The sequence below is a fragment of the Mus musculus genome, chromosome 8 (assembly GCF_000001635.26).
Source record: "Mus musculus strain C57BL/6J chromosome 8, GRCm38.p6 C57BL/6J".
Classification (NCBI taxonomy): domain Eukaryota; kingdom Metazoa; phylum Chordata; class Mammalia; order Rodentia; family Muridae; genus Mus; species Mus musculus.
In genome coordinates, this window is record NC_000074.6 from 27,897,345 (window position 1) to 27,924,667 (window position 27,323).

Below are 27,323 nucleotides of genomic sequence, written 5' to 3' on the forward strand. Positions count from 1 at the left end.
GCTCTCAGAGGATTGAGGAGGATAGAGAAAGATCATTTGTAAGAATCAAGCAGCCTCTTAAGCAACCAAGGTCAGTGAAGACGGGCAGGGAATTAAATATGTGATTTTCAGAAATTCTGAGTGTGAAAGATAGGATGAGAGTCAGAGACTTTACAATTATATTGGTTGTAGGAACAAGACCCAGTCAAATTGGAGAGTCTGTTCTAATCATAATTCTAGGGAAATTTACAATAGTTTTAAAAAAGGACTGACCACACATCCAAGATGCAGACCTTTCTTACTCGTAGAAATGTCATGGTATTAGACCTTAAGCTATTTTAATTTTAACTTTTGTCTCAACTGCCTGCCTCTGTATCACCACCTTCTAGACCACTTAGACTCTTTAGGTTTCACAGTGGTTTTGAAATGGACATTGAAGAAGCCTTATAGGAGGGAGTCACAAAACAAATTTACCTGTGTTTCTGTTAACTACAAAGCAGAATGGCCATCTTTAGTGCCAAACAAATGCACTTGTAATGTGGCTTGTCTGGTATTTTACATTATCAAGTTTCCAGAACTTGATACTGCTGACTGAGCATACCCAGAAGTTTTCCCATTCAGCCTTTAACTTTCCAAAGACTCCACAACCTTGAGCAAGAATGTCCAAACTGTATCTGCGATCTTATCAAATTCTGACCTCAGATTAAATGCTCAGAAATTGTATCTACTGCACAAGCGCATTGCTATATAAATGTGTATGGGTGCCCCAAATGAAAGTGTCACAATTTCTTAACTCAGGAATGTCACTACTTTTGTGATAGCCCCATGCTCTCCTTACCTGCTGGACTCAACAGATCTTTTCCTATTCTTCTGTGACTTGCGATTACACCCATATGCAATATTCACTCATACCACGGGGTCCTTTTGAGGGTAGCAGTCTCCATTGAACATATGTGTAATTCCTTAGTTTTTCTAATTTTCTCAGAAAGCACATTGTGTGTCATACACAGTTTTACATGGTAGTCAGTGTTAAAACTTCTGGGAATGAGCCTGCCCATTCTCTTAGGGGATGAATAATTTACTCCATTCCTTCATATTCATCTATATTCTGTCACATTGAGGAAAGCCAGGATGACCCTTTCAAATTCCCCAGCAGCCACTGTACATCACTGGCTGTATATTCATAGGTTGTATATACTCTCCATAAGATAGGTTACACAACTTCTCTGTGGATTTGAAATGAAGGACAAGGAAACTCTCTTTTTTCCTCCTCAATGTTAAGAAGGCAAAAGATCCCAGATATCCTCAACCACTCTCTTCTCCCTTTGATGACCCTCATTCCCTTGCATGTTGGTAAGGAATTTCATAGTCAACTTTTCTCTGATCTTTAAAAATATCTAGTTCTATGCAGAAGTCTCTTAACTCATCTTGATACCTGGTTTTTGCAATTTCAAATGATGTATTATTTACTTTTGGTATATTCCATTGTGAGACATATGAGGAGGAGTGTGGAAAGACTATCATAGTTGTACATTTGAGTCTGTTATTTAACTTGGTACTCATGGATACAAGTTTCTTCATGTTTTAAAAACAGTTTTTGACTAAACAGAATGTCTGACTTTCATCTTATATTTCTCTAATTGCTAGTATCTGTGTAATTTTAGCTTAGTGTCTTTTGGTGATTCAACCAGCATGGTCTATTTAATTTCAAGTTTGGCTTGAAAACAAGTGGACAAAAGTCGTCATGCACCTGCTCCTAGGCAGGACGGAGAATGCATGAGCACGCGAGGCACAGGCAGTGTATTTTATGAACATTTTGGTGATTTAGTGTTGCTCCCTATGAACTTACAACATAGAGACTTTTATAGTGACAATAAAAAGTCTGAAACAGCCTCGTGTGCCTCTTCTTCCTCAGGCAAAAAGTCCCTAAGCACTTCGTCTAATTAACTTCTAACCTGCTGGCTCTGGAGATATTTTCCCTTCCTTTAACTGCTAATGAAGTCTAGAATCCCAAAGTTTCCTTTTTACTAGAGCCACCTTGTAGTTATTAATTATGAGCCGTGTATTTTCCTTGCTATCTTGAACTTTATAAAGTGCACAGGTGAGAATGTATCCTCTTCACGTTTAGAATCAACTCCTAATTTCCTAATTATCTGCCTGCTCAGGCAGGACCAAGAAAAATTAGAGACAACAACAAAACTATCACTGATTGTGAAAACAGTTAACTATATTTCAGGGACATGGGGAGATTGAAACACAAATTTGGGAACATCATGTGTCATTGTTTCAGAAAAATATGAAAAATGTAAGCTCATATCTTCCTCACTGTGTGAGATCTATTGATCTGAATGTTAAAGAAGAGAAACTTCAATTAGACAAATCAGACAAAGGAAAATAATTACTTTAGATGCACTAGAGAGACATGGTTCAAGTTTCCCATATTTGTGTATTTAACTAGTATTAGTGAGCCATATTTTATGGGTCAAGGATGTGGTTAACACCAAACAGGCACAAATGAGTAAGCCTATGAGAAAGGTTGTATTTTAAAATGTTCTTGCTATGTACCCCATGTTGGCCTTGAACTTGCCATTTTCTTGGCTCAGTCTATACAGTGGTGGCTATACAGTTATGCTGCTGTAACTATCTGGGAATGTCAATCTTTGCTCTCAGTGATAACATACTACTTCTGAGATAAACTGTGTGTCACAGACTGTCTGAAGCAAGGAACTCTGTATCTTTAGCTGTGTATATGTCACATGGGCATTTTCCGGTTTGAAGATTTGTTGCTGCCATATTCTCTTTCTGAAGGAGAAGAGCCGTACTAATGGACATATTGATACAGGATAAAATGCATTGGTTTCACAAGTCCATGAACTGAAATCTAAGACAAACACAACAAATGTAAGAGCATAGTATTTGATTTAGAGATCCTTTAGTTGTAGTCATGAATAAGATGTGCCAAGAAACATAAAGCTGCCCTCATCTCAGAGAGTCCTGGGAGTACTGTGCGTTGTGGCATAAGGTTTCAATAACAAAGCTTTCATCTTTAAGTTCTATAAATACTTTTGATTAGGCATCAGAGGCAAGAACTCTTAAACAGCACTGATCTGGATTTAGTTAGTTTGTGGCATATTAAATAACCACTTCTCTTTTCCTGCTAAGTCTGTACTATTATTTCATAGGACATTTGGGGGGCCATAAATGAATATATTTCATGAATTTCATGTAGAAAAATACCTATGTTGTTAGACATTTAGTTTTCCTCTGGGTTATTTCAGTGGCGAAAGCAGGCCTTTATAATTTTGAGAGCTGGAAGTTTCCCATGCCAAGCAGGTGCATGCCCTTTCTCTCAAATAACTGTCATATTTTTTCTGTATTCTGAGATAGATATTACAATGATCTTGCCATTAAGGAAGAACTTCCAAGGACAATAACAAAGCTTTCATCTTTAAGTTCTATAAATACTTTTGATTAGGCATCAGAGGCAAGAACTCTTAAACAGCACTGATCTGGATTTAGTTAGTTTGTGGCATATTAAATAACCACTTCTCTACCATGTATAACTTGCAACATTTTTTTGTGACTGGTACATTTTAGTTCTCATCTTCTTTGAAATACCTAAATGAAAGTAGAGAATAAGTCATGAAAAGAAGTGTTTACCAATAAATCAAGCATTTCAAATATGTCACCTTTAAAAATTTAGCTGTGTTCCAGAATTCAGGGTTTTGCCTGTTTAGGTTGATTATCTAAGATCCATCCTTCTCCTCCTTACATTGTACCATGGTTTTGCTTCATTTCTGTTGCTATTACAAGGTGGGACAAGTAACCATCTCACCATTTCACTTACATTTCCCTTTATACGTTATAGAAAATTGGCTAAGTAAAGGATTATTTATTTGGAGATGTGAAGGCAAGAAAATCCCTCCAACAAGGCCAGAAGACACTATGAATCATAGCAGTTATAACTCTAAGAAGAGCTCCCTTGAGTGAACTGGGTGGTCTCTCTCGCCCTTATGCACATCTGATGAGTAGATGAGAACTACAGAAGCTTTGAGCAACAAAATAGGAGTTTGCAAAGCTTCACAGTATTATTCCCATGCAAACGTTATTTGGATCTCTTTGAAGACAGTTTTGCAGTTAAGTGAGGGAACCAATAAGGTATTAGAGATTGGAGAAGGAGCATTTTATTTCCATGAGCAAGAATGATAAGAGGAAAGTCAGCCTGACCAGCAATTCACAGGCAAAGCTCCATTGGCACTGTCCTTTCTTTCTTTCTTTTTTTTTTTTAATTATCACATTTATTCTAACAGATTTTTATTTTTTTTATCTGTTTTTTTATTACATATTTTCCTCAATTACATTTCCAATGCTATCCCAAATGTCCCCCCCCCCCCCAATCCCCTACCCACCCATTCCCATTTTTTGGCCCTGGCGTTCCCCTGTTCTGGGGCATATAAAGTTTGCCTGTCCAATGGGCCTCTCTTTCCAGTGATGGCCGACTAGGCCATCTTTTGATACATATGCAGCTAGAGTCAAGAGCTCTGGGGTACTGGTTAGTTCATAATGTTGCACCTACAGGGTTGCAAATCTCTTTAGCTCCTTGGATACTTTCTCTAGCTCCTCCATTGGGGGCCCTGTGATCCATCCAATAGTTGACTGTGAGCATCCACTTCTGGCACTGTCCTTTCTCCTGATAGAAACTATATGTGTTTCTGTTGAATCACATTTAGATTGTCAGGTACTATGCTTAGTCTTACTCAGTACCCAGTAGTAAGTCAAAGCCATCATCTTCCCCCAGAGTGATCTTTGGGTGACCTGTTGAACAGGTCACAGACCTTTAAAAAGATGTTCTACGTATCTTCGTACCTGACTCATATTTTGGTTCATATTTTTTTCCTCAGAGCTTAAGTTTCCTTTGAAATTGCACTATTCTTTGAGAATTAAGAGACAGATTTTACATGGCTCTAATGAGGCCAATTATTCTTTACCATGCCATTTCTGAGTATGGCTATAGGAATTCACAAATGTGCTACTAAAATCTATAGTCTATCATGACATTTGCAATGGGGAAACCTTCATAGTCTCCTTCAGAAAACAGTTTGTATGTCAGAAAACTTAAACTCCCATGATGCTTTAAACTAGCCTTGTTTCTTTTCTACCTTCTTTGTCATGGCCCATGTCACTTCCTATTTTGGAGAAGTAACAATATTTGAGTCAAATTGGAATGCTTTTCTGTGACTACTTATGGGATGCATTTGATAGTCTTCCCTCATGAACTTCTCCATAGGTGTTCAGAAATCCAGGAAAGAAGGAATAGGTTCCCCAGTTCTGCACTAAGGGATGGCTACATTTCACTCAATACTTCAGCAGTCTTCTAAAAAGATACCAGTTACATTCTCTAAGAGGCTTTCTATCACAAAAAGGAGAAGAAGTAAGTGTTGTTTTTATATTTGCCCAGCCCTCTGAAGAAAAGGATGACAAAATGATCTCAGCTGTTGGCATTGTGTCTCCTTGAAAGTTACCTGGAAGTCAGGGACATCTTTAAACACATAATCCTCTCACATTGCGGGGAAGGAGGTGGGAAATATCACGGTGAAATTAGGGTCACCTCTACTGAGTGCAAATGGGAATATTTTGAAGTGAGGCAACTGACTTGAAATCTATTTTGTAGTAGAGGGTGCAGAAAACAGAGAATCCAGCCTTTTGGAACAGGGTCAAACCTGAGTCTTAATGTTGCCAGTCTGTAGGCATGTTATCACATCTCATGGGGGCACTGTAATTTTCTCCAATTTGCTAACGAAGACTAATTATCCCAATAATTCAGCCTGACTATCTCCTCTTGACCACTGCAAAATCTCCCTGCTGTTCCTCAAAGCTCTGTTTGTTCCCCATTTCTTCCCCTGTTTTAAACCCCTCACTGTTTTGAGTGCCTTTTATTTAAAGAGAAATTGGATACCTACTGTGTAAATTTCTGCAGGGAGTCTTTTAATGTAGACTGTTGCAATTTTCTCCAGGAATATGCTAATAATTGCAACGGCAAGGGACTTGGACTTTGTTATCTATAGAGAAGGAATTATGTAGGAAAAAAAAAAGAAGAAAACCTCAACATTCTATACCAATGCATAGGAAAGGAGTGCCAAGGTGGGGGAACAACGTTATTTGTTAAAATACAGGCTAGAGATAGATAGGCACTGAGAGCTGGCAACTGTGGCCACTGGTCAGCATACAACCTTTTAGGAGAAGCTACACAGAAGGGAAGACAGTGGACTTTGGTCCCACAGGGCAACAAGGTTGAAATCAGCCATCTATAGCCATGGCAAGTGACATCTTACCATTTCAGGAAGCAGACATAGGACCCAGAACCCTCTGTTGCCATGTCTGAATGGCAGCCGTATGTACCTTTCTAAACTGCTGATTGTGATTGGCACAAGGAACTGTGTTTTCTGCTTTTTTCTTAAGTGAGAAGTCTTAAAGATACTTCACACTTCACGGTGGAAAAAATTCTCAAAGTAACTATATTTATCTAAGAGTCAGTTTGCAGGGAACTGATGTATTCAGACAAAGGAAGAGACCTCTCCCCCTTTACAAGTCAAACATGTAAATGAGCCTAGCACCCTCTGCCCTCTGTACTTATTACTAAGTGGGATCTCAATGGCCACAGGTTGCCCTTGGACTGACCTTTGGTCACAAAATTCTGAGCACATCACCACATCAAAAGCTTGTTTCAACCAAGATAAAAGGGGAGAGGGGCTGCTTTTCAGAATCTAAATGAGCAAGACAAAGCAATTATTTCCACATACTGATCTAAAATTCGAGGTGTTAAAAGCAGGGTGCCCTGCCAGGACCCAGGAATTTTCAGTCCTCTGCTTACTGATTTGGGTTGGTCATTTGGAAGTCTGCTTTTGTTGTTTTAAAGCTTGTTAGGAATTTTTATGATTTTTCCTCCATATGACCAAGGTTTTAAGAAAGTATAGCAACTATTAAAATAATAACAAAGTCAGACATGATAATGCACATTTTAATCCCAGGGTTTGAGAGGCAGAAGCCGGTAGATCTATGTGCATTCCAGGCTACTTCTGTTCATATGAGTTCTAGGATTATGCAGGCAAATCCTGTCTCAAACCTAAAATGATAATTTACATTATTATTATTATTATTTATTTATTTATTTATTAACACCCAGCAGGGCTTTTTGAAGGATCACAGAAAGAAAAACACTTGAAAGCAACTAGAAATAACAATAGTAACAATACTATTATTATCAATGGCATTTACCCATTATTATCAGTAACTATTATCTCTGCCTTAATGTTGAGAAAAACACATAGCTTGTAAGGATAGTCTCTAGAGTCACACAACTAGGAATTCATTTATCAGAATTTAAACCTGTAGCATCTGACGTGGGAGACCAAGTTCTTAAACACCATGACAACCTACTATGCCTCTGCCATATGAGTGAAAACTATACACAAGATTTACGCACAATAAAATAAAACATGAATACATGGCTTGTGTGTGTGTGCGAGCGAGCGCGCGCGTGCATGTTCCCATACATGATAGTGCTCCTAGAGGCCAGAAAAGGGTATTGCTGAGTTTCCTGGAGCTGGAGTTATAAACAGTTTTGTACAGCCTGAAATAGGAGCTGGGAACCAAACTCTATCTGCTGAATCATCTCTCCAGTTCCCCCTTGGATCATTTCTCAGTCTACTAACTATAGCACAGGTGAGAAAGAACATCTATCAACTATCGTTACTTGCTGAGCACCAGTCACCTGACAGGGTCAATATTGGATGTGAGAAATATTTCAGATCTCAGGTACAAACTTTCAGGGAAAACCACATTATGCCAGTTTTGTATGAGAAGAAATGAAGTGCAAAAGCTTAGAGGTATCTTCCTAGGTGATGGTCTTGTGTCAGGTTGAGCTTCCCAGGAAGCCCTGTTTGCATCTTTGCAATGCATTTGATTTTTAATCAAAGCTTTGCTGTTTTTTTCAAAGTTTTATTTTTATCATTATTTGTGAGTATGTTCATGTCTGTGTGTGTGTTCATACGTTTGTCTATGCATGTATCTATGTCTCTGTGTGTGTCTGCCTATGTGTGTGCTTGTGTTTGTGTGCCTGTGTTCGTGTGTGTGTTAATGTGTGTTTCTGGGTGTGCTTGTGTGTGTGTGTGCATGAGTAAAAACGTGTGTGGGGGGGAGTGTGTGTGTGGGGGGGTGTGGCCAAAAGACAATTATTCATTCCTTCAGTATCATTCATTCCTCACTTGCCATTCACCTTTAAAAACCTTCTAGACAGCATTCTCCCTCACTGGCCTAGAGTTCAGTGACTGATCTAGGGTGTCTGGCTAGTGGCTAGTGATCGTTAGTTTTCTTGCTTCTGTCTTCCCTGCTGCACTGAGGTCACAAACATGCATCACCACACCTATCCTCTGTGTGTGTGTGTGTGTGTGTGTGTGTGTGTGTGTGTGTGTGTGTGTTTGGGATCAAACTCAGGTCATCACACTTGCTGTGCAAGCACTTTACTGATTGAACTGCTCCCAGCTTTCATTGTTTACCTTTGTTTTTTCAAAAACTATTAGAAATCAATCCCCTTTCTATGAAAGTTGTAATAGGATAGAGATATTACTTCCAGGATGTAAGTAAAAAAAAAAACAAAGTTTAAATGCTGAACATTGGATTCCTAGATTACCATTGGTCTACCTTATTCCTGGCTTTACATTTCTCTCTTGTAGCTTTTGGTGCATTTTACTTTTCCTATGTATTTAATATTTAGACTATAATATGGTGTGAGAAGGTCCCTCTCTGGCCATGCCTTTTTTGGTTTCTACGTATCTCCTACAGATGTACGGGTCTTTCTATCAATTAGAGAATGTTTTTGCTATGGTTGCTTTAAAATATTTTCTGTCTGTAGCATGAATTTTTTCTATGACCATGATTGTAGTTTTTGTTCTTTTTATACAGTTATATATACCTTGAGTGTTCCTTTAATATCTTTATCAATTCAATTTTGCCACTGTCTAACTGTTCCAGTTATTCTTTAGTCCCCAATATTATGTCTTTTCCTTGATTATTTCTACTGTAAATAAAATTTTTCATGGAGCTTTTCATTTATCATACTGAAATTTTCAGTTTCATTATTTCAATTTGGAACTGTCTTAATATGTTTATTTCTTTGATGAATTTTGTTCTCACATGTTACATATAAACTTCCTTTTTTCATTCAACTATATATTACATTTTCTAGACATTAACTCAGGGCATGCCTTTTTTTATGTCATGGAACATACTTATAATCATTTATTTGAATTGTTTTACTTTTCCCCAGTAGAAATGATTGCAATAGTTATGGGGTTCTAGTTTTCAGTAAAATTAAAATGTTTTTCACTATAAGACTTTTATTTGACAGAATATATTTATCTTCTAGCATGCAGTCTTTCCATGACTCAGGCTTGGGAGGACCATAGAAGGACCATATGCTTTGATTTGCATTTGTCAATGGCGATGTCTATTTGGATCCAGTTTAGCTGTCCAACTCTTTCTTGAATTCCTGTGTTGTTCACCTAGACACTTATGAGTGTTTACCCTTAAGTTAACTCATTCAGTTATGTCCGTGCTGAATCTCAGCTTCAGGTCTCCACACTAAACTTCTGCTTCCATTTCTACAACCTATTCTGGCCCATCTACTTCTTTACAAGTACTCTATTCAGGGCCTGGTCATGTTTCCACAGTTCAAACAGTTTTGTCTGTTACCAATGACCCTGGACTAAGATAAGCTATCTGGTATAGGAAGATACTGGTATATTATTTGCCTAAGATGATAAAAAAGTTACATGGTAATTTGTATGGATTTATACTGACTTCTTCACATTCTCATCATTATTTGATGTTGGTGGGCTATATTTTTAGTTTCTACTGATATGATTCATTTCAAGCGGTCTATTATAGACTTACTTTTCATTTCTCTGATCATTGATAAGTTTGGCCAGTTTGTGACGAATTCTTATTGATATACCCAAATCTGTGAACCATTTCCCAGGCCTGTTTACTCAACTCATTGTTCTTATCTCTGTATATATCTCTAGGCTCACTAGCATGTTTTCATTTCATTTTATATTTTCCTATAACATTGCTGTATATATCTTAATACCCATTAGGGCAAATCACATTCATTTGTTCCTTTAATAGAGTTTCTCATTATTTTTGTACCATTAATCTTCCCCATAAATTTTCATATCAGATTGTTAAACTCTTCCCACCTCTGTTGTTATTTTGATTAGAATTGAATTACAATGCTGGAACAATTTGATGAGAATTCACATTCTTCAAACTGTTGTTTTCTTTCTTATTAATGTGCAGAACTTGTGTGTAGTGCCGTTCCTATTTATTAAATGCTCTGAAAAAAAATCCTTCTTCAATACAATTTTCAAAACGCAAATTCTGTACATGAACTGCTTAATTTCCTGCAAGTGTACCTTCTTTTTATTTGGAGCCAATTTAAGAGACAAGTTCTAGTAATTATTTTCATAAACGCTCCCAATTGCGATTCTTTTTCTTTGTAAATAAGATGGATTCTTCGGAATTGATTCAGATTCATAGAAAACATGAGGCTAGCACAGAGTGTTCTCATAAATATTATACCCAATTTCCCCTATCATTAGTTTCTTAAATTATCATAATTTGCTATTACAATTAATGAACTTATATTGATAAATTACCATTAACTGGAGCTCAGGCTTTATTAAAATTCCCATAGATTTTAACCAACATACTGTGTCTGTTTTAAGACTGCACCGGGGTACCACACTATGTTTTGTCTTTTGCCTTTCTGCAGTCTAAGGGACCCTGAAAATTTCGAAGAGTTTGCTTGTTTGTTGACCTTGACAGTTTTGAAGTATATTGTTAGGCATTTTCTAACAGTGTTGATTAAGATTCATCTGGTATTTTTCTTGTTTCAGTGAGTTTTAGGGGAATGGAACCATGAAATAAAGACCACCTGTTTATCAAAGCTGCATGGTTTGATATGTGACTTAGGTTACCTGTCGAAGGCAATGCCTGTGACAGTTCACCACTATAATAAAGTCACACGTCTCAGCCACATTCCTAAGCTGTTTTGTAATGGTATGCACAGTGCAATCATTAAGTCCTCAATGGGAGGGAGTCACTATGCACAACTTAAGCCTGGGGCAAAGTGAGTTATGCACCTCTGCCTCAGGGGTGAGATAGCATTATGAACTATTTGGAATTCTGAACTAGTTTGATAACCCTTCACTATTTATTTGTTTAACCTTTTGCGTATAGCAACCTTGTAACATCGTTGTTTAATTTATGCTTTTAATTAATGTGATGCTTTCATAGGCCATTGCAGCATCTTTGGCTCTTTTTTTTTTGTTGTTGTTGTTGTTGTTGTTTTCGAGACAGGGTTCTCTGTTTAGCTCTTTCTGTCCTGGAACTCACTCTGTAGACCAGGCTGTCCTCAAACTCAGAAATCTGCCTGCCTCTGCCTCCCAAGTGCTGGAATTAAAGGCCTGCACCACTACTGCTGGCATCTTTGGCTCTTAAGAGCTTGTTTGGCTACCATATCCTTTTGACATACTCCATCATTGCCAAATTTTAAAACTGTTGTTTCTGCTTGAGTATTGCTTTAGTTATAACCATTCAAAAATATTGCTTGATAACCAGCTACTCAGATAAAATCTTTTAGTCATTGAAATAATTTGTTTTGTTTTCCCATAACCATGCTATCTATAAATAATGGCAGGTTATCTTTTTCAACTTTTTAAAGATAAAGATAGAGAGGCCCTCAACACAAATACAGCAGAGGTCTAGCCTCAGTGGGAGAGGATGAAACTTAGTCCTCAAGGAACTTGAAGCCTTGGTGGTGGTGGGGAGGCCTGGTGGTGGGGGAGCATCCTCTCAGAGACAAGGGGGAGGAAGAATGGGATGAGGAACTGTGAGAAGGGGAACCACGAAGGGGGCACTGTAAATAAAAATAATAATAATAGTAATAATAATAAATAATATCTTTATCTTTATCTTTCTTAGGATTGTTATAATTCTACCTTTTACTTGTTTGTTTCTATTTGTTTTGTTTTTCACTTGCCTAGGAGCTCTTGTGCAAACTCTTAGCTGCAGCTGTGATTATGGGTACAATTGACTTTTTTGTTGGTCGGGGGAAACAAGGTCATTGTTTTACCACTGAGTGTATTTCCTGTCCTTCATCTGCATTACAAAGTTTCCTACTAGTTTCAACCCAATTGCCTACACAATGGACACACTAAAAACAAGAACTTAAAGGCAGTAATTTGTTCTAAAAGGAGACCTAAGTCAATGCTGTAAGTGGGGAGAGTTAAGTAAATTAGAGGAAAAAAGCAATAAAAAGTGCCTTATATGCTAGTTACTACTACCAGCAAATAGATCTCATGATGGCTAGGGAATGTATGGCAATCAGTGTAACTAGTTCCCCTGGGAGTCCTTGGCTCAAGGCCAAGAGTGCAGGCACCTTCTTTAGTACTTTGTGTTTATTTGGGGGGGGGGGGCTGCAAAGCAAAGGAATGCACACAGGCGAATTTGACAGATGGACTTCTAGCCTGAGGGTGCAAAGGGATCATGAGGGTACTGAAGATCAACTGTGGCAAGGAAGAGCTCATAGTTTGTTACTTTCCTCTACACAAATATTAAGTTCATCTAGGAGAGTGCACCAGTTGATGGATCCCTTGGATTTTCTGTTGTAATATGATGCTTTGGTGAATAAATTGAAAATTGGTCTTTGACTATTAAACAATCTTATATCCTTTGGGTAAATGCACTTCAAAACTTCAGGTCTGCATTTATAGAATGAGATCAGTTACTTGTGTTCATTTTTCGATCGCCTGAACAGGGTTTGGTGTCAAGCTTATAGAAAAATCCCTGACCTTATGGGTTAGGACTGGATATATTGTAAGCTCATGGCCATTGCTTCCACTTGGTACTTTCCTTATATCATAAAATAGTGACATGCATAATTGCAGTGGACATAAATGGCGTATGGATATGGGTTGATAGGATCTCTGAGAGTAACTGAGGTCATCATCAAGGTGTCAACCTCAAGAGCATTAGTGAGAAAGAGCAAGACCTGTGCTAACAATTTAAAACAAAGAATGTTATGTTAGAAGTTGGTATCTTTCTTTAGAAAAAAATCTATACTGTTTAAAGTTTCTTTCTCATAAAGCTCTAAATCTTTACAGCTAGAGAGAGATGGCTCAGCAGTTAAGAATGCTTGCTCTGCAATCAAGAGGGCCAGAGTTTAAATACCAGCATCCACATAGCAAGCCAGGTGTATTAGTCAGGATTATCTAAAGGACCAGAACTAATAGAATAAGTCCATGTGTATGAATCAAATATATATTCACTAAGGATATGTATGTGTGTGTGTGTGTGTGTGTGTATGTATGTATGTATGTATGTATGTATGTATAAAGGGAATTTGTTAGATTAGCTTATAGGTTGCACCTATGGAAATCCCACAATGGCTGTCTCACCCTGGCGAGGCTGAGAATCCAGTAAGGATGTCTCAGAATCCGTCTTATGCTGAAAGCTTTGAGGATTCCTGGAGAGCATCTCAGTCTCCAGTCTACATTTGAATCTAAAAGAAGTTGGATCCAGTACTGCCAAAGGAATACTACAGCAACAGCATAGATAAACTTGCAGTGAAAGGCAGGGCAAACAGATACAAAGCAAACTTTCCTTTACCCATGTTCTTTGATCTGCTCTGCTGCCATAAAGTGCTGCCCACAGTACCTCATGGTACTTCTTGTTTCAAGTAATCTGATCAAGGAAAGACCTCATCATAGTACCCAGAAATGTTTAACAGATTCCAGGTGTAGTCAAGATTACAACCAAATCCTTCACATCAGGCATCCCTGAGAATGGCTGTAACCCCAACTTGGAGAGGTGAGGATGGGGGACCAGAAGACTTGGGCATTTCCTCCCTAGCTGAAAGCAAGCCTCAGGTTTATGGAGAGATTTTGCCTCAAAGAAATAGATAGAGAATCATAGAAGAAGAGGCCAGCAGACATTCCTTTCTGGCTTTCTTGCTTATACGAAGGGATGTACACATGAAGAACATACCCATAAACACACAGATTTTTATAAATCTAAATGTGTTACATGCTATCTTCCAAAGTTTTGTAAGACAGCTTTATTGTCTTGCTTCTTCCAAATCCAAACCAGTACCATCATTCATTTACCCCTTTAAATTATGGCAATATTTTAAGAATTGCCTGATGAAGAACAGAACACATACACATGCAGCACACTGAGCAATGCCAAATATTTTCTGGAGACAGTGGGTACCATGTTCTACCTGGCATTAAATAAACTGCCGAGCAGAGCATTGTAGCTGTCCAGCAGTCATGGATGATCTGGGTATACATAAAAGGGAGGCTGAAAATGGAAAAGGATGGGTGGGTGAGAGAAGAATGAAGCCAAGACAAAGATTTCTGATCAAGGTTCAAAGTTTAATTTTCAGCTCTGCATTTATATAAGCAAACCCCACATACACATCTCTTGTAAAACCACCTGAAGTTTGTTTAGCCTATTCAAGGCTGGAGGAAGGGCAGAGAGCATCCCACATGAGGTGCTGCCATGCAGAAAGCTCATTTATTTCTACAGTTCTATCCAGGCCACACACTCACAGTGGCAGTTCTGTTAGTCAGCACAAGGGCACACTCAGGTGTTGATGTATGTCATAATCATATTTTGATTGGCACTCAAGAATCTGTCTTTCTAACAAGTGCCCTGGAGATTCTCAGGTACCTGCCTTACCCAGCTGACTATTATAATTCCTGTTGACTTGAAAGAAAGATGTAACTCTCAGAAAATTGCGCTCAAAGGGAGGTGCCGGAGGAGATCTTGAGGAGGCAAGCAGGGGAGGTCCCAAAGCACTGGCTATTGGTCTGAGCAATATGACATAAATAGGAGTTATCTTGCTATACTCAGCTTATTCCACTGTAGGTCATATAACAGAACACATGTGTGACCTCCTTGGCATTGGTCTTTAAGAATACTGACAAATAGCTCTATCACAATTACAGTGATAAGAAGCAGCTTGAAGGCAGAGGGAGACAGATTTTGTTGTAATAGGGCTGACAGCAGTTGTCTAAGGGGCTGCTAAGTTCATTTCCTGGCATGAAAAGTGATTTGAAAGACTGAGAAACACAGATGACCAAGCCACCTAGAAGCAGAAAATATAACTTTATCCATTTGTGATGGGGAAGACTAAGGCTTGAATTATGTTAAACAGATTCTGGTTTGGGTTTATAGGACACCTCTGTGCCTCTGGCTCCTCCCTCTTCCTTTACTGGTCCTTTTTAGATTTTGGCTTCTGTGTTTCCCACTACTTCTAATGGATGTTTTCTGGGAACAAGAAGCAGCCATCTCAGGAAGCCCCCTTTTTCTTTCTGAGTTTTCCCAAGTCACTAACTCTCTGATTGCTACCTATAGCACACCGTCTCAACTCCAGCTTCAAACTATGGCAATTCACTTCTGATGCTAACCACTTGGATTCAGTACAGGAGGACTTAGACCTGTATAAGACTACATTACCTTCAGATTGCAGCCACACGTGGGTTCCAAGACGAACTGTAGAATAATATAGTAATTTTTGTGATGACTTCAGAATCAATCATTTTTCTAGAATGACTCACAACATGACAGTTTTATTCTTGAAGACACATACAGGCTGAGATCTGAGATAAAATGCATCATTTCTGTGACCTGTCCTGTGGTACTCAGACATTCCATGTCCATTGATAACTCAGTCGATACTAAGCATAAGTTCTATGTTGAAATGTTATTACAGAGCAAATGACCAGTTAAATTATTAATTATATAATCAGGCTTATTTGTGGGCTCTTTCATTTTCTAAGGGTAAAAGACCCTAGGTTCTAACCCTCAACATGAAGATTTTTATCTTCACAGTAACAAGCCCCATTCTGAAACAATCTAAGAGTCTACTGTGAATGCGCATAAAAGTCATGTATATCCCTGTGGAAATCTTACTGTTTTTGAAACTGACCATAGATTGGAGGGCAAAGAGCAAATATAGACTGTATTATACTCTTCAGGGAATACAGCAGTGTGGGTAAGTAAATGTGTACTATACCCCTAAGCAAGTGTATCCTTTGCCCATCTCTGAGGTCTTAAATAAGGGACAAAGCTAATAAATTGTTCTGCGGAATTCTGTTGGGGGCTGAGGATGCAAGTTCGATATTCCAGAGCATCCCATAATCATTCCAAGCTTGTGAAACTCTGAAAGCACCCCATTTCTGATTGCCAATTTGCACTTCCTTTTCTCTTTTATAGAAGTTTCCTGCTTTTGGCTTTGGCTTTAGTGCTATAATTGGTTGAAACAGATTGAAAAACTGTATGAGCCCATTAGACCCTTAATCACCTGTTAAAGATGGGAGCAGCCAGTGAGGGACAACTGTGTTTAATTCCTTGAGGGGAACTAATTGAAAATCTCTTTTAAATTTTTGCCCTAGTAGACTCAGTGAAGATGCTGAACACTGGAAGCTCAACCCTAGACCAGAGCAATAATAATATGCTCACAGATGAGTTAAGAGGAAGAAAGAAGTCACCTGCTGAAGGGACTAAGGAGTTCAAGTCCAGATCAGTGGATTTCTTTCCTCCTGAAGTGAGGCCTGTGTATACAGTGGATATTCAGAATAAATGTAGGGAAACATTATCATAATTGCTTTTGGCATAGAAATAATTTTAGCTAATGTTATTTTAATACGAGTTTCTGTCAACGGGGGGAAAGGCAAATCATATAGAGCAAAATTTTCTTCTGATGTTCTCTGATTTAATGTTCCTTGGCTTGTTGTGCTAATCCCTTGTAAACGTCCTAAGCTTAGGAGTTAGGGCACTGAAACCATTGCTCAACCCCAGACATAATGGTGATCTACTCTCTATTTCCAAAATTGCACTAAACATTATAGGCAACAAGAGGATGTAAAGTAAGAAACACTGTCCTCAAATGAGTTACAGTTTGAAAGAGGTCACGGGAATCTGAAAAGCTAACAACAAATTCACGGCAGAATAAGATCTAAGACCAAAGTACGTTAAGTACAGAAATCAGAGCATCAGTGCCTCTAAAGAGAGACAAGAAATGTCAGTTCCTGAGGCAGGAGCAGCAGAGCAGACCTTTTGCAAATATGCACATTTGGGAAAGAGCAAAGAACTTGGGGCAGGGGCGGGGGTGGGGGGGAGTAAAAAGTCATGAAACAAAATATGTAAATATCATGGTTTGAGAAAGTAAATCTTTTCAAGAGTAATGGAGAGCAATGATCAGTGTTGGGGATACTTTCAGCTCATCCCCCCAAACTAGAAACAATATTTCAAAGGGGATCTCTAGACCAGCAGCATGCTTACTAGCTGGGAATGCTTTAGAAATGTAACCTTCCATATTGCCTTCTGAACCTATCTGCTACTTCTCCGGGGAGAGCGTGCAGCCCTTTGAATTTTGACAAGCTTGGGCAGGTGATTGTGACGTGTGGTAAAGGCTGAATTGCAGGTCTGCTTTCTTGTTTTTCTTCCTTCTTTGGTCATTGGGCTATCCCAGTCCCTCCTTCTCAGGTTTTCTGTTTCTACCATTCTTGCTTTCAGCTGAAAACTTACTATGCAGAAGGTAAAAATGTGGTTAGGGAGAGCAATTCTGTCAGAGCCCGTTATATTCTGTAAGGGTCTTCTGCAACCTGCTCCTTGTGTTTCACATGGCAGAATGGGTCTCTCAGATTTACTTATCCCCAATTGATTCTTGAATCTACTCTTCCATAAAGTAACCCCAACGTTGCTCTAGATGTCTTCTTTTTTGTTGTTGTTGTTGTTGTTTTGTTTTAATTTTTTCCTTTTATTGGATATTTTCTTTATTTACATTTCAAATGTTATCCCCTTTCCAGGTCTCCCCTCCGGAAACCCTCTATCTCATCCCCCCTCTGCCTGCCTCTATGAGGGTGCTCCCCCCCCCACTCTTGCCTTCCCTGCCCTGGCATTCCTCTACACTGGAGCATCAAATCCCCACAGGACCAAGGGCCGCTCCTCCCACTGATGCCTACTCTCCAGGCACCTTTTATCTGTCCCCCTCACTGGGATCTCTACTTCCGAGCATGGCAATCTCCAAATAAATAAATACTGGACAAATCAAAGCCAACAAAATTCTCCCTTGACTGCTTTCCCCTGAAAATAGTAACCTTTCTCTATTTTTTTTTTTTGATATAAAAATGTATGAGCTTGGGAGAATAAATCTGGTGCCAAAGTTCACTGTTAAACATTTATCATAGCTAAATGTATGTGAGCTCTCCACGCTCCTAATTATTTTTTAATGCCTTCTGTATTTAAGTGAGTCCTGTTATTGATTTCCAGAATGTTACTGACTCTTCGATTACCTACATATCTTTCTTGTCTTAGGGTTCTTTAAAGAAACAGAATTGAATATGTGAGGGTGGGCGGGAAGAACCACACCCATGTGCACGAGCTCGTGCTCACACACACACACACACACACACGTGTGTGTGTGTGTGTGTGTAAAGGGGATTTATTAGACTCGCCTACAAAATGTCCTGTGATTAGTCCAACAATGGCTGTATAACATTGAGAAGGCCAAGAATCTGGTAGTTGCTCACTATATAGTGGAGTTCCTGGTGACTTCCTATAGATCTACTGATCTAACTCACCAAGAAGTTAGGTTTTACACTTAGGTAGCTCAACTTCATTTATTATACACTCCAGGACTACTTACTCAAGGGTGATACTACCTGCGGTTGGCTGGGATCTCCCATCCTGTATCAATCATCACACATGAAAATTCTCTATAGACTTGTATATAATCAAATTTGATGGAGGCAGTGTGCCCTCAGAATGTGTGGCCCAGATATGGGGTAGACCTTTCAGCAACAAATAATCTGATTAAGAAAATCCCTCACTTGAGTGCCAGCAGATTGGGTTTTATTTGATTCAGGTGTAGTCAAGTTGACAAACAAGATTAATTGATATATCCCACTTGCTGTTACTTCACCTAGGCACTTGGATCTTGCTTATCTGTCCTTTAGGCAGCTATAATCGTAATGGGTCACTGACTGACACAGGATGGGCTCAGTCATTGACCATACTGTATTAAATATCAAATACATAAAATCTTCAGCCTCTGTTAAGAGAGGCCAGATTCGTTATTGATACTTGGATATTTGTACATCCCACATTGGACCCTCTATTACCCTGAATACATTTTTGCATTTTAATTGGTAACATCTGCTTAATACATTGTGTCACCAACTTGAAAATCATTCCCATGGCATCCATTCTCTCAAATCCTATATTAGTTTTGTACTCATGTGCCATAAAATTAAGGTCATAATTGATTGTAAATCATGTATATCTGGAAATAGCATGGTAGATTATACTGATTTATGAGAGCACACATACCCTGTAACTTACATGTATTCATACATCATCATGACCAGAAATCAATAAAAACCAATGATTTCAGTTTCTCAACTTACTAAATTCTAAATACACGCGTACTTCGTGTGTTTATAGACACAAAAGGATTAAAATATGATTAAATATTAAGCAAGAAGTTACCTGTGCTGGCAAATCTCTACAATCCCAGCTATTTGTGATGCTAAGGTAGGAGGGCAGCAAGTTCAAAACCCTTTAGGTGGCAGAGTTAAGCTTAAGGCTGCAGCAACTTTGTGAAATTCCGTATCAAAATACAAAGTAAAATGAGGATTTGGTCTACTGATTAGAGAAACCACTCTTTCTTTACATGTTTGATACTCTACAGCCATCTCCCAGAACCACAAAAACATAATCCAGAAACCAAAAAACTCCTTAGTTCCCCAACAATTCCCAATTTGAACTGAATAAAACTTTGATTAGTTAAACATATAATTATACGCAGGACTTCAAGAGAAGAGTGAAACAAAATAGTAGACACTGCCAGAAAGAGTGTTTAAGAAGTAGAACCCATTTCTGAATCCATTTCCAAGACTAAAGCATGGATAACAAGAAAAAGTGAAAGCAAGTTAAACAGACAGAAATGCCTATTACCGTCTGACTGAACTCAACATGGAGAGATGACTTAGAATGCGGATCACACAATGTTTTATCCTTCTCCCGAAAAAGCTAAAATATTTAAGAATTAATTTTAGGTTAAAATCTTCAGATTCAATGACTTTAAAACAGTTAGTAGAATTAAAAAAGGAGAAGAACTTAAATATCATAGTACCAAAAGAAAATTAGGAGGAATTAGAGTGACATGATTCTCAGTGAAAGCCTGCCTAAACCCAGTGTCTGGGATAGAGCGTGCTTTGTTGCTGTATCTCAGCCATCTCGATTCATTGCTCACAGTCAACTCTTACCTCACTTATTCTTCTTCTTCTTACACATCTGTCCACTCCTCTGACTGCATTAGTTTCTTTTCTGATGCTCTAAATAAATACCACAACTGACCTTCAAGCACCACCTAATCCATCAAACCTAGCTAAGCCCAGGTAATGCAAACCTAGATTAAAAAGCCCCACTCAATGTGGTCATGTCAAAAACTTGGACCAAAAATACTCAATCAAAAACAAATTATGCAGATCCAAACATAAAAGCAGAAATAACAAGAAAACCTAAAACGATATATAATCCCCTAAATTGCTAACCCCCGTAGGAATGGTCCCTAAAGAGGTTCACTTAGATGCAATTCCAGACAAAATATCCAAAAGAAAATGCAAACTATGTTCATGACTTTAAAGACAGCATATATATATATATATACATATATATATATACTGAGATGAATTTAAAGTGGATAGTAATAAAGAGTTGAATGAATTTTAAGAGAACATAAATGAAACAAGAAAATAAATTGAGGACAGAAAAATAGAATTCAATAAGGAGATAAAAGTCTAAAGGAAATCCAACCTGAAATAAAGCTAGAAATGAAAAATTCAATAATCCAATAGAATATATCACGTGGAAGAAAGAAAAATGTCTTGAAGACAAGGTAAAAAAATTGGAAATTTAATCCTGATTTAATTTTAATTTTGGTACATCATATATATTTGGAAGTTTGTCTCTTTATCTAGATATTTTTAAGTTTCCAACTTAGGTGAATATAGGCTCATAAGGTATGATGTTCTCAATTTTTAAAAAAATTATTAGCTGCCACTGTGATTTCTCAATTTTCATCTCAAGTTTTATTAATTTGGGTCTTTTTTCTGCTTCTTCTGGTTAATTTGGCTAAGAGTTTGTCAATTTTGTTTATCTTTTCAAAAGAAACAACTTTTGTTTCATTAATTCTTCATGGGTTTTGTTTGTTTGTTTCTATTTTATTACTTTCTGCCTTGATTTTGATTATTTTACCAGTTTACTACTTGAGGTTTGTTTTGTTTTGATTTTCCAAAGCCTTAAGGGGTATTATTAATTAACTTATTTAAGATCTCTCTCTTTCTTTTACATACCCATTGAGCAATATAATTTTAAGTAGTATTTTATTGTGTTCCATACATTTTGACATGTTGTATCCATCATTTAAAATTTCTATTTCCTTATCAATTTCTTCCCTGTTGTTATTTAGTAATGTATTGCAGAGGCTCTAGGAGTTTTGTATTTTCTTTAGTTTCTATGCTATACACCTTTATTTCTCTGTGGTCCAATAGAATGCAATCATTGCAATTTTTCTATATTTATTTAGACTTGCTTTGTGTCCCAATATGTGACTAATGGTGAATAAAGTTCCAGTGGCTGTTGATTAGAATGTGTATTCTCAGTGTCAAGCTGAAATGTTCAATAAAGATTTGTTAGGTCCATTTGATGTATGATGTGATTTAACTTTAGTGTTTATTTTTTGTATGGAATGGGCAAACATTAGTGAGGGTCGTTTGTTAAAAGACTTCTGTTATCACTGTGTTGGGATTAATCTGTGGTTTCATCTAGCAGTACTTTATGGAAATGAGTGTGTCTATATCTTATACACATTTAGATTTGTAATCTCCTCTTAATGGATTGTTCCACTGATTAGTATGAAATAACCTTTTTGCCTTCTGACTATTTTTCACTTGACTCTTTGGTCAGGCATTAGAGTACTATGCCTACTTGTTTCTTAGTTTCGTTTGCTTGAAACATCTTTCTTTATTCTTTTCCTCATGATAGTGTTTGTGTTGATGGAAAGGTGTGATTTGGAGGCAGTAAAAAGACGGATTGTGTTTTCTAATCCAATCTACTTGTCTGTATCTCTTTATTAGGGAATTTAGAGTGTTAATGTTGAATAGAGTTTATTGATTTTTGTCTATTTATTTCTCTGTTTTTTAAAACTGCTCTGATTAAATGTTCTACAATTATCTACTTAGTACCTGTAGCCTCTTAGATTTGTCTATTTTTCTCTTTAAACTGAAGTACATTTTATTCTTCCAGTTGACTCTCTAGAGCTGGCCTATTAGTTGTGAGTTTCATTATTCTATTCTTTTTGCTCATATTTTTTGCTGGGGAAATAGCTGCGATTGGAAGCTATAGTTTTTTCAGACTTAAAATATACTTTTTTGGGCCCAATGATTTTAAATGTTTCTGCCAACTAGGTGGGTGTTATTCTGATGTACCTGGATTTGTATATTGGTTGACCATTCTCTCTTGATGTTTTCAATACTCTTTTTTTCCTTGTGTTTACAAGGTTTTAAAAATAATATTTTGTGGGAAATTTTTTCTTATTGTTGTACTAGTGTTTTATAGGATTTTGTACCTTGCTGGTCATCGTTTTGTGTTTGGGAAGGTTTGTTCTACAATTTTATTTTCAACACTTCCCAGGATTTTGGTATGGAATAATAATTCTTGCTTGTAAATATTCAAACAATTTGAACACTTTCTTTTTTATGGTGTCCAATAGTCTCTTGTGTCCTACTCAGATTTTTTTAAGAAAAAGTATTATTGACCTTTAATGAATGGTCTAATTTCTCTGTCTCGTCTTCTAGCTTTGATGGTTTGTTTGTGTGTGTGTGTGCATGTGTGTGTGTGTGTTTGTGTTTTCTTTTTGGAGAGCCTTGGGTTTCTCATTCCTAGCATCATTTTCCTTTAATTTTACTTCAGCAATTCTCTTTACTAAATTCAGTTTCCATATCTTGGATTGACTTCCTAATTTCATTTCACTCTGTTTTTTTTTTTTTTTCTCTCTTAGTATATATGCATAGTGCCTTAAAGTTGTTTCAACATAGTTACAATTATTCTTTTAAATATTTTGTCTGGAATCTTTTAAAATTGCTATCACTCGTAGCCATTACTGTCATTACTATATGCTTAGTAGTTTTTTGAAAACATGTTATCTTGGATGATTTCATATTGATTTGGTACAATCTGGGGTTAGTTTATTAGTTGATCTTTCTGTCTTTTGTAATTTTTATTCTTAGACATCATTTTATATTTTAAATTTTAAATATTTTATATAATCATATCCATTTCTTATGTTTAAAAATTCTTCCCGTGGTAGAGTTTGCCTTGTTTAGGAGAAGACTAAGCCATTGTAGGTGTGAGGTGTCCTTTCCTACTGTGGAACTGGTATTTAGGGCCAGAGCTGTGTCACTGTTCTTCCTCTAAGGAACTACTATTTTCCTGTCCTCTCTGGGCTTTTAGCGTTTGCTTTGAGCTGTAGGATTCCTCTTCTGCCTATGGGCGTGCCTCTGAGTTAGAACTGGCCTGCATCCTGAGCTCACCTCTTCCAGTAAAACTGTTGCAATATGTGGTAATGGGTTAGACCCAGATTTAAATCCGGTGCCTACCCTGTTATAGTAGTTTTAATTTGATTTTTCATGATATCTAAAAGTTTTGAGAACTTAAAAAAATGCTATTAGCCATCCATATTTCTTCCTTCCTTTCTTTTTTCTGTTGATAACTCTTCAGATCTAGAGTACATTTAAAAAAAAAATTGGGTTGTGTTTTCTTGAGGTTATTTTCTTTTTTATTCTTTGTATATTTTAGATAGTAATGTTCTGTTACATATACCTGGCAAAGATTTTTTTCATTCTGTCCTGCCTCTTCACTTGCTTGACAGTTTTCTTGCTGTACAATAGCTTTTTAACATAAAATATTTTATTTATGCTTTGGAACGTCTAAACATGTTTAAGATGTAGTTTGATCACCCATACCTCCTAACTCCTAACAACTCAGATGCTTTTAATTTAGTGAAAAAAAAAAAAAAAAGGATGCAAAGGATTTAAGAGCTGAAGGATGAGGAGGAGGGCTGCGATTTTTTTCTAGTTACGACAGGGCTGTTAAACTCACATAAACTCACAGCAGTGTGGTTTACCTGCAGAGGGCATCCATCAAACTGGGCCATCAACAGTCCATCATGGATGGGGAGAGATCAATGTCTCCCTGAAGAGCTACAGCTACGTAATGGTTGCTAGGGAATGCAGGCATATTCCTCAGGGCTAGAGCCACGGCACCATTATCCTTTTACAAGTAATAAATCTCCCATCATTCTATGCAGTCAACTCTAATTAAATGCAGTGGGTCATACACACAAAATAAGTATGAAAGTAAGTAGACATCTTGGCAAGAATAAGGGATTAAGTAGGAGGGAGATGGGAGATAAGAGGAGAATTAGAAAGTCATTGATCAAATAACATATATTTACATATAAAATTGTAAAAGAACAAATAAATTTAAAAAGGAAAACATTTATATATATATATATATATATATATATGTATATATACACAGATGAGTATGAATATCTCTAACCAATCAAACTTCTCATTGTTTTTATGGCCACTTTTTGCAAACATGATACTAAAGGAAGCACCCAGTGGTATGTTTTAAATTTATTATTATTATTATTATCATCATCATTATTATCATTATTATTCACATAGGGTGAAAGCAATGGCCAAGAAGCAGTCTGTCACAGGAAATTATTCTTTGCTACATTTCTGACAAAGAGTCACATAGCCACACATCTGGGGCACATAGCTATACACTTATGAGTCAAATGGACAAGCACCAGGTTCAGTGAGGAGCAGACTGAAGAGGTGAAAAGTGGCCAAGAACCTTTTCATGTTGTTTATGGGAAGAAATAATCAGCATGGGATAAGCAAGCTAAAGATCCTTTGACCATTTTCATGGTCTACAGGTGCTGGGGATGCTTCTGGGTAGACACATGGCTTTGTGCTGCTCAGGTCAGAAGTGGAGGCCTGACATTTACGTAGGATGGAGGAGGTAGAGGGTAGATGAGTTGATATCTGTGTAAAAAGCAGGGGAGTACTAGGGAGATGGCTCAGTCCCCAGAGTGCTTACCCAAGCATGGAGATCTGAATGTGATCCCCAAAGTGTACATTAAAAAATAAAGGAAAGACCATCATGGTTGCACACTTAAGACCACCCAAACTGGAAAGAACAAAAGAGAATGATTTCTGAAATTCAGTCATTTACTACCTGAGCTTGGACTGTCAGGCCAGGACTAGAGCTTGCCCTAATAAATAAGATGCCCATCTCATGAATAATGACACTCTAAGTTGTTTTGTGGCCTTTATACACATTCAGATATACTGCAGATATGCCTCCTGACCCACATACTGACATGCAGATATGCCTGCTGACATACATACTGACATGCATACACATATATGACCAACAGGTACAATATGATAATATAAATTATAAGCAAATATGATAATAATAAGCAGATGTCATGTTACTTACTGACTACAAATTGTGTAGTTCTGAGAAGCACAATCTCTTCACAGCCACCAAAGCCTATAAGTCATAGCATCAGCAAGAAATAGAACATGCTTAATGTGTAACGTGTTGAACTAAAACATTAAAACACACAGCCACATATTGATGGAGGAAGTCTCCAGCCTTTGTCAGTTAGAAAAGAGATCAAGGAAACTAGCAGAGTGACTTGTAACCTGGGTGGACAAGGGGCATATGTCTTCTAAAACTAATTTAACAGTTTGCCTTCAAAAAAATATAGTAAGACAGATCCATGAAGGGAAAAGCTTCATAAATATGCCTGAAATATTTAGCAATATGGGTGAGTAAACAGGCAATGGAAATTGATCAGGCTGTTTTGATTAGGGGCCTCAGAATGTCCTTGAATGTCCTTGCTTCTATCCTGGCTAAAGGCTAGGAATGCCAGAAGGGGATTCTGGTACCCATCCTAGCTTCTTGTTATGAACAAGTTTTCTTTTGCATAACCTAGCCACTTCTTGGAAGGTGTGTGTGAGGATGAAGCTAAAGCTGAGAGGAACCTGGACATTTTATGTGTGGTCTAATCTGACTCACTGGACACCCCTTAACCCCACAAGTTTCTTCATAAGTGCTATAAAGAGCACCTAGTAGACTGATGGCAACCCATTTCTGGGACCTACTCTTGTTGACCAGGTCTGTCTGCTGTTATCTCTTAAGCTCTTGCTAAAGAATCAGTGATGGGTTCTTTTAAAAATTTTTTTTCCATGAGTTTTATTCTTCAAATTTTCAAGATGGGAACCCAGAGCCACTAACTCAGTGGAAGGTTTTTTGTGACTTCGAGCTTCTGTTATCCCAATTCCTGACATCAACCCTGGATCAAGTACCCCACTCTCCCCATATCAACAACATCCAGTCTATTAGCCCAGCTGACAGTGGGTTAAGGAGTTTTATGTTAAAGAGTGATACTCAATTCTACTGTGAAGTGGCTAACATATTTCCCAACCACTTCTTTGTTCTCTGACTATGAGGTTTAGAAAGTCTCCTATTTATATTTTTCTTTTTCTTTTTTAAAGTAAAAGATAAATAGTCTGGTTCCTTATTAGTTCAGGGTTTGTCAAAGATACGCAATGCCTTAAACTTAATCCTTGCACCATTTTAAAAGTATCCAAGGATGGGAAACATTTCTGTAGTCTAGCACTTAAAAGTTTGGGGTGGAAATATTATTGTGAATTCAAGTCAAGCCTTGGTACCAAATGAGACTCTATAAATTAATCAGTCAATCAATTAGTCAGTCAGTCAGTCAGTCAGTCAGTCAATCAATCAATCAATCAATACTTAATGGCAACATCAAAAGTTACTTTCTGGATAAAAAAATGTATTGAAATCATGGTTATAGAAATGATGTTTTCCAATGACTAGAATTTACCTGCACCCTACTCCCTCCCTCACAGTCCTTTCTGGATCTGCTTCTCCTCTATGTTGCACTTTTGGTACCCCATGAAGAAGTTATTCATCTAACTCTTTTTGCACACTCATGGCTGTCAACAAAACACAGTGTGCACACTGCTTTGCATGTGCTGCTTTGAATTATCTTTCCATTTTACCACTTGCTGGAAAAACTGCATCTCAGCAGTGCCCCGGGT